Source organism: Sparus aurata, chromosome 1, assembly GCF_900880675.1.
Source record: "Sparus aurata chromosome 1, fSpaAur1.1, whole genome shotgun sequence".
NCBI lineage: Eukaryota > Metazoa > Chordata > Actinopteri > Spariformes > Sparidae > Sparus > Sparus aurata.
The window spans coordinates 1,997,036-2,006,000 of NC_044187.1; the positions used below are offsets into that span (position 1 = coordinate 1,997,036).

Here is an 8,965-nt window from a genome sequence, read left to right on the forward strand (position 1 = left end):
GACATTTCTACACCGTCCTGATGATGACGCATGTTTGATGCATTTTTTGTGAATGTGTTGGAAAAGCTGCAAAACTACACGGCAGAACAAACAAAAAAACTTGCATCAGAATCCAAAATAACACGTATTTAAGTAATAGATGATGTACTTTATACATCAGGTAAACACCGGCAGCACTGACACGGATCATCAGGAGGCTTCAGTGTTTGGTTTCCTGTCTGAACACATGAAGACGGACAAGGCTCAAAGATCCAGGAAAGGAAAATAAGTCCTTGAACGCTCCTGAACGTTGGGATGTTCGAGGGTCACTGAACTCACCAACGATTGGTTAAAGACAAACATAGAGGCTCTTCATCACCTCAGACAAACAGCTCCACCTGCAGGCCTACTCGGCTCATTACAGGCTGGATGTTCTGAAGGTCCAACAGCAGCTCTCAGCATTAGGAGTCCCTGAACACCTCACGCAGCCTGTTTGGGCAGCTTCCTGCGGTCCTTGCCGGCGTTCCTCTTCCTCTTCTTGCTCAGGAAGTTCTCCAGCTTGCCGCTCTTCTTCAGCTCCTCGTATTTCTCAGCCAGCTGCAGCTTCTTCTTCTCGGCTGCAGGACGACAACAGAGAGGAGAGAGAAAGATTACAACAACCGTCGGAAGGTTTCAATGTTTGGTCTCCAAACTGTCAGAATATAGTTTTAAAACATGGAAATTAAAGCTGAAAGTAAATCTCATTTGTTTTATTTATCAATCAGCTGCAAAATGTCTGTTTGGACCAGAGGACTCAAAGTTCAAAGGTTTTCTATTTCAATAAGACAAAATATTTCCTTCACGTTTGTGAGGACAGAACTCGCTCTTACAGTTCTTGAGGAAGAACGGCCGTGCGCCCTGATTGGCTCGCTCCCTCTGCAGCCTCTTGAAGTGCAGCTCTCTCTCTCTCTGCTGCTCTCGGCTCGTCCTCGCTCGCTCCTGGTTCTCCTGCAGAGGAACAGTCAGTCCGTCAGCAACGTCTCCACATTCAATCATTCAACCTTTATTCATTTGTCTCATCAACACTCTCTCACCATCCTCTTCAGCAGGAACTGCAGTTTTCTCCGTCCTCTTGTGGTTGTTCTTCGTCTTGTGCAGCTGCTTCTGGACGACCTGCAGACAAACGGCGTGATTAAAACCAGCTTCTAGCAGAGCAGCGCTCAGATCAGTCCCATCTGAACTCCTCTCACCTCCTTCTCTCTGTGTTTGATGTCATTGATGAATTTAAACGTCTTCTCAAAAATCTCCGGCTTGTATTCTCCTGACAGGTCGTCAAATCGAGGATCTCTGAACATCTGAGCGAAGACAACACACAGAAACAGAATCAGCTCGAGTGTTCGGAGCAGCAGAGAGGAACAGACTCGCCGTCACCGGCAGGTTTTCTTTACTCACCGGCTTCCTGACGGAGACGACCTGACGGAGGAACGGAGCCGGTCTCTTGGCTGAAATCTCCATCGGCCCTGAACACAAACACCACACTCGGTGAGTCGTCGAGGCAGAGCAGCCGTTTGTCCTTCTAGGTCTCTACTTGCGTCTCTGTTCTCGTGCTATTGTCTCATTCTGCCATCAGAAACCAGAAGCTGGAACTATCTGAATTTGATGCATCATACAGCCTCCCCGTGCAGTCACCTGCCCGTCAGAAGCTCACCTGTTCTTGTTCAGTCGTTTCTTCTTCTTTTGCAGGACTTTTGGCTCTTGTCGCCGCCGTAAGCGACCTCGTTGTAAACTTTGGTTCCAACTTTGTTCTGCAGCTTCAGAATGTCCTCAAAGGACATGTTGGAGAGCTCTGAGAGGAGAGAACACAGAGAACTCAGCTGTTACTCAACTTTTATTATCATCACTGTTTAAATACATTCATTTAAAAATGTGCTCGGTGGTTCTGATGCAGCATGAAATCTGAGAAGTTACACCGAGAATGTAACGGGAAAGATCAAGGATATGTTCATGTAGCTTCACTGACAATATTCTACCAACTCACCCGTCTTCATGTCTTCTCTCGTCTGGATCTCACTGCTGCCACCAGCCTCCTCTGGGTCTTCATCATCATCATCATCAGAAACTGAGGCTTCACTGTCTCCATCTTTCTCCTCTTCACCACCATCAGACTCTTCTTCACCAGCATCTGATCCCTCCTCCACCTCTTCTTCTTCACCACCATCAGACTCTTCTCATCATCATCATCATCACCACCACTTAATTCCTCCTCTTCCTCCCCCTCATGGTGCTGCTCTCCCTCCTCCTCAGCTCCTCCTCCTCTTCCTCTTCTCTCAGTGAGCAGGATGAAGTTCTCCTCCACATCAGAGTCTTCGTCACTGCTTGCTCTCCACCGTGTGTTTCTTCCTGGAGGCCGTCGGCTGCTGACGCTGCTTCTCGTCTTCCATCGTCTCTGCGTTTGTGGGAATCAGCTGTGAAAACAACAAGAAGTGTTAGAGCCGATGTTGGTGGACATGCTGTGAAAACAGCACGTGGTGACATGTTTAGAAGCTGTTGAAGAGAGAAGAGTTGAATTTGTTTTACATCAAACAACAAAAAGTCCCTAAGGTTTGATTTTACTGATTTTATTGTCCTCCCTAAAGAGTGAACAGCAGTCAGAGAGGTCTGAGGCTTCAGGTCGTCCACTGAGCCGTCCAGTCGATACAAGTCCGTCTGTGTCAAACACCTCGTCACAGGTGAGTTAATGATGTCACTGAGTGATGTCATGTGAGCCGAGTGTGTCTGTAGATGGAAGCAAATCTAAAAAGAGTCTTTGTAAAGTTGAACTACAGATTTTACTGTGAAGGAATATGGGCCGGCCTTAAAACAGCTGTTTTTAAAATGGAGTTTGGTTGAGCAATGAGTCAGTGGACAGTGGCTGTAAAATAAAAAAAACATAAACTGAGCAGATTTATTGTGATGTTCATCTTGTTCAGAACCTTTTCTGACCCAGTTGGCTCCATTTTGGTTCTGGTGCCGTGTTGATGAGATGATGTAGTTCACTGAGCTTTAACACAAAACTACAACAAACTGACAAACATCATGTGTGAGACTTTGACCAGTTCAGACTGGATCAGTAATTTACATCTCTCTCACTACAAAACTGTTTGTTCAATAAAGTCCATGAGGGGAACAGGAAGGGGCGGGGCTTCAGCTCTTATTGCAGAAACCTGCACTCGTTTCTAACGGACCTCCGAAGTTCTGTTTCATCTGTGTCCTTCTGTTTGTTGGTTTGTCAGCAGGATTACACAAAAACTACTCAACAGATTTCCACCAAACTCAGATGTCGAGTCCGTCTCATCTCCACACGGTCTGAAGTGACGTCTCACGACTGCGGCCGACCCTTAACGACCATCCGTCTGATCCTCAAACAATTACGTGTTGCAAATCATTACTCAGCTCACGTCTGTGCAGGAAACCTGCTGCTTCATAATAAAAGCTTTTAAATGACGGGGGGCTTTTATTGTGAAGAAGTTGTAGAAAACTAAATGCCACTTTGTTAGCGGTGATTCTGTCTGTTGGTAAGACCAAAGTTAAAATACCGGCACCTGTACGATAAGGCAGAGGGTGTACTTCTCTTTAGCTTAGAGACCAGCACACCATCCCCACAATGTTGAGTCAAACTGAGTGAAGCGAGGCCGGCAGCTGTAGAAGAAAACAAGTGTTGGATTCTGATCAAACAGTCCACTGTGTCTCTGTGAATGTCTCCGTCGTGTCTCCAGTGTTTCCTTCCACATCACTTACAGGTTCTTCGTGGCTTTGCAGTGAGTTTAAACATGACTGAGGTTCTCTGGTGTCATCACAGCTGTCATTGTTCTCTGGTCCAGAGGGCGACATTGTGTCTGGAGTGAAGTTCCTGGCTGGTTCTGGTCCTCTGCAGTCCTCTCTATCAGCTTCTGTTTTCAGGAGTTCTGCATCTCTGTTCTCTTCAGTTTGGCTGCTATGATGAAGCAGTGAGGGCTGAAGTCTGTCTTCATCCTCCTCTACAGTCTTCACGGTGACGGGAGTGTCCTCCGGCGCTCTCTGCTGTTCTTCTCTAACGTGTTGCAGTTCTGGTGGTTCTGACTCGGTCTCCAGACGTGGACTCCTCTCCTGCAGCTCAGGGGGAACCACTGCTTTTCTCACCAAACGCTGCTGGACAACTGTGGAGAATAATTACACACTTGCATGTTAGAAAACTGTCATTTCCTTTTAACATTTGCATGTCAGCTAACATCATCTGTGTCGCTGACAGTCTGGAGACGACGCAGTGATGCAGTGATTATAAAACAGACAGCAGAAACAGCTGATCAGTCGTGTGAGCTGAACGTTCACTACGTCAGAGATTATTCTGCAAACATGGACTCAGCTCCACCTCAAAGGAGCGTAGGAACATTTTTGTGAATTAGAGGAAGTTTCCATAAAATCTTTAGTGTAACATTTTTCAAAATGCTGAAGATGTTCGTGACGTTACACAATGTTTATGGATATGATCTGTGGAGGTGCAAACACACAATCCAGCATTTCACCCCTCCACATTTATATAGTGCATTCATTCATAACCTGCATTAGGGCTGCACAAAAAATCGTTAAAAAATCGCGATCTCGATTCACACATACACGTGATCTCATTTCTACACACAGCGATTCTGAAGCATTTTATATCTCGAGCCGAATCACAAACAAATGCTCCTAATTTCCTCCCGGATTTTTTTGAAGCGCCCCCAAACGCAGCACGGCCGCTGCCTCCTCCCTCAACCTGTGGTAAAGCGTCTTTACAACACGTGATTCAGTGGCGGAAGCCCACCTGCAGTTGAGTGTTTGGAAGGAGTGTGAGAAGCTGTTTATAGACAAGGCAGCAAGCCGCCAATCTGCCCGTCCTATTGACGGCTAGGTCCGCGGTTTTAGACAGAGGGCGGCAAATTGGGGGTCTGTTTTGGTCCGCCGATTTGCTGCCTCGGACGGTACACTTATTTCCGCCTCGACTGCTAGCTTGTTGTTGTAGCGACAAGTTAGGAACGGTCGCTACTTTCAAATTAAAAGCCCCCCCGCTAAGAACCCAGTTCGAAACTCCAATGGGGTGCAATGTAAAAGCTCTTATTTTGAAGACAAATTTGTTGTCAACTGTTTGCAGCCCAACTTCGGGCTTCACGTCACGTCACCTCTGAGGCGGCTTTTGGAAAAGGAAGAATATTATGCCCCGTTTTAGAAAGCCGATCACAGCAGCTATCACATATCACCTAGCCAAAGCTACGGCCCCAATAAACACTGTACAACATGAGGTATTAGAGGATGCCCTCTCATCTTGGAGACTAATTTTTTTTTACTTTTGTAAAAATCATTTATTATCCAATGATAGAACTAACAAAACAAAAAAAACATTGCACACAACAATGTTTTTTTTTTGTTTTGTTCAATTTTGTGAAAAAAATCGTGCCAGAGAATCATGATCTCAATTCTAAGCAAAAATAATCGTGATTCACATTTTTTCCAGAATCGTGCAGCCCTAACCTGCATATATTACTTTATGTACAAATTGTATGTATAACTCTACATCCCTCTGCCACAGACTGATCCATTGTGCATGTGCCAACACAGATCAACTGGTTCTCAGCAGTTTAAGCAGACAAACAACACGTGAAGTGTATTAAAGTAGAAATGATGATGGATATTCTTTTCTTGAGAGAGAGCAGTAGAGATGCTCTGAAACACGTCCTATGATTTATAAATTGTAAAATTGAGCATGCTACAATAAAGCAACAATTTAGCAACAAACCATGTTTAAAAAACATGTGAAATTTAAAATGTTATTTTGACCAGATTTACAGCAATATTAGTGAACTTTGTAATCTTTAAAAGTCTAAAGTTTACTTCTCTTGTAAAAATATATAGTCAATGTTAAATCTAAATGTTAAATTGAAATATAAATGCTAAATGTTAAAACTAAATCTTAATGTCAAATGTTGAATATAACTATAAGATTTGAATCTCAATACTAAATATTAAATCTAAATGTTAAATTTAATTCTAAATGCTAAATGTTAAATATAAATGTGTGGGTGAAACAAAATATTTAGCTAATATGCAAATTCACGCTGCCTGTCACCGGAAGTACCAAAAGAAAGGTGACGCTGACCCACCTGCTCTGTGGAGCCGGACTGTGGGCCTGAACGCAGCGTCCATCAGTCCGTGTTGTCGGCGGACTTCCTCCTCGTACTCCGCCATCGTTCTCTCCACCAGCTCAAAGATCTCTTCAGCGGCCGCAGAGAGTCGCTGCTTCACAAAAGCTCTCAGTGTTTGGACTTTAGACATGTTTGCAGACGCACAGCAGCAGCTTTTCCTCCACAAACTCCAGAAGAAAACACGTTGTCGGCTCACAGGAAGTGACGCAAAAATAACGCGCCGAGCAGCGAAGAACAGACTTCCTTATAAAAAAGTAGATTTAGCAACAGAGCATTTTCTGAATCCTAGCTCACTACTTGATGCACAAATGCAGCGTTTAGTAAAGATATTAAAGGTTATTAATAATACTTGAATTCGGTGTAACGATGTTTATTTGTGAGCATGTTTTAGAGTTTCATTAAGGCTGTTTACCTTTAGAAAGCGGCGTTAAAAGTGAAATATAGTCTTTCTTTGTCCGTCATTCACATGCCGAATTAACAATTACATCGTAATGACACATAACAGCTTCCATTACGACTCGTGTTAACAATATGCCTTTACTTTGAGGCGGAAACATTTTAAATCTGAAGATTTTTCAGTTCAGTTCGGCATGACGTCTCCTCGAAGCGACAGTCTTGACAACTCTCGGACATTTTGAGGAGCTAGCTAACATGTCCTCGGCTCAGCGGGGACACGAGTGTCCGTACAGACTCACTCTGCAGCGGGTCAGAGACACGAAAGGTGTTAATACCTGGTATCAAGTTGTTACTTAAGTCCTGTTCTGTGGAGCTCCATCATCCACGTGCGTCCATGTCGGCTGCAGCTAGCTCTGGTAGCTTAACAAGGCATTTCCGGTTTCAAAATAAAGGTTTCGCAAAAGTGTTCGATGGGTTTTGACAAGAAAAAGAGCAAATGTTCGAAAGTTTTATCAATTTACACGTTTTACACAGGCGTCTGCTACGACTTATCACCGTCCCGGGTCCAGTTAGGCAATGCGTAACACAATTGTTATTTTACACTGCTCTTATTTTGTTATTTTGTTAACATTTTTTTTTGGTATAGATAGCTGAAGCCCCGCCCCTTCCGGTTCCCCTCATGGACCTTATTGATAAAGACAGATGATAAGGTACTGATCCGGTCTGAACTGGGTCAGAATCTCACACATGATGTTGGTCAGTTTGTTGTCATTAAAGTCAAACCACATGTAGTTTAGTGTTAAAGCTCAGTGAAACAAAACGTCTCATCAACACAGCACCAGAACCAACATGGAGCCAACTGGGTCAGAAACAAGAAAAAAAGCTTCTAAACAAGACAATTACGTAGTTCACTGAGCGGTTTAACACAAAACTACATGAGATTTTAATTTATTTACAACAAACTCAACAGAAAACAGAGATGAGTTCCAGAATGACACAAGTTTCCAAATGCAAAATTCCAGTATAATGTTATAACTTCATCGTTTTATCCTGTTAGACATTTGTGCAAAATTTTGTCCTAAACATCACATCAATTGTTAAGTTTTGGCCAAAAAATCTTCAACAACCAAATTCTAATCAATTCATATTCGGGTCAAACTGAACATACGTACATACGGATGGACGAACAACCGGCACACATGACGCCTCCGCCCACAACTATCGCCAGTGTGGACTTTAAACAAACTTCAGATTCAAACACAACCATGTTTTAATCTAAAAGAAACAATGATATTAACTCAGATAACAGTTCTGGAGCTTTACAGTAAAACAGAGTTGCAGCATTCTGCTGAACAACTGAAGCAGCTGAGACTTGGTTTAAAACAGGAAACAACCAGAGAAACATCAGATGTCTCCATGCAGCTTGTCTGCTGTGATGTCTGTCATGTAAACTGATGTGAAAAGACATTATTTAGATCAGGAGAGACCCGTGAATGAGAAAGTGAAATGTTTATTCTGACAGATGATGTGAGATGATGAAGTGTTGACAGAAAGTCTTTGGCTCTTGGACTCTACAGGGAGATTTTGTAATGGAGGCCCGTCTGCACGTAGCAGCAGCTCTATCCACTCATATACACATATTTACACATAATAACTCAAAGAAGACAAATGACAAACTTCAATGATGAATGACACATCAACAAAATACAACCTGTCTGAACAAAGACCATCATTATGATTATCTATATGCATGTGTGTGTGCAGCCTGATTTTATTGTATATACAGGCTGATTGTTGTGAGAAAACAATCAGATCACAAAGTTCAGAAAACTGAAATCTGAACGTTCAAAACAGATTTAAAGAGATTTAAAACCACTGATGTGCAGCACATTGACCAAGAAGAGACAAAACAACTGAACCATTTCTGTTACTGTCATTTACAGAGAGAGAGAGAGAGAGTGTGTGTGTGTGTGTGTATGTGTGTGTGTGTGTCCCTCCTACAGAGACACTGAGGAGATCCAACCTAACCCAAATCCAGGATAAAGTTCTTCAGTGAATGTGGTGTTGAAGGTGTGGAGGTGGATCAGTGAGTCAGAGACTCTGTAGAAGGACAGAGTGCCAGCAGGACAGTCCACATACACTGCTACTCTGTTAGAGACAGAGGAGGAGGAGGAGGAGGAGGAGGAGAAGTCTGTACTTCTCTTATTGTGCCAGACAGAGTAACGACCACCATCATCGGAGCAGTTCAGACTCCAGGACTGATTATTCTCTCCAAACAAACAGTCATCACCGTTTCCTCTCCTGCTGATTCCTCTGTAACTCACTGATATATCAACACTTCCTCTCCACTCCACCTCCCAGTAACAGCGACCAGTCAGACCATTTCTACATAGCAGCTGAGGCCAGTAGTCAAACCT

The 8,965-nt window shown here is 43.5% G+C and overlaps 1 pseudogene; it reads right to left on the reverse strand.

Annotated features, from left to right (window-relative positions):
• Positions 1-35: 35 nt before the first annotated feature.
• On the reverse strand, positions 36-6,282 carry LOC115586073 (rRNA biogenesis protein RRP36-like; annotated as a pseudogene).
• Between the last annotated feature and the right edge of the window lie 2,683 nt (positions 6,283-8,965).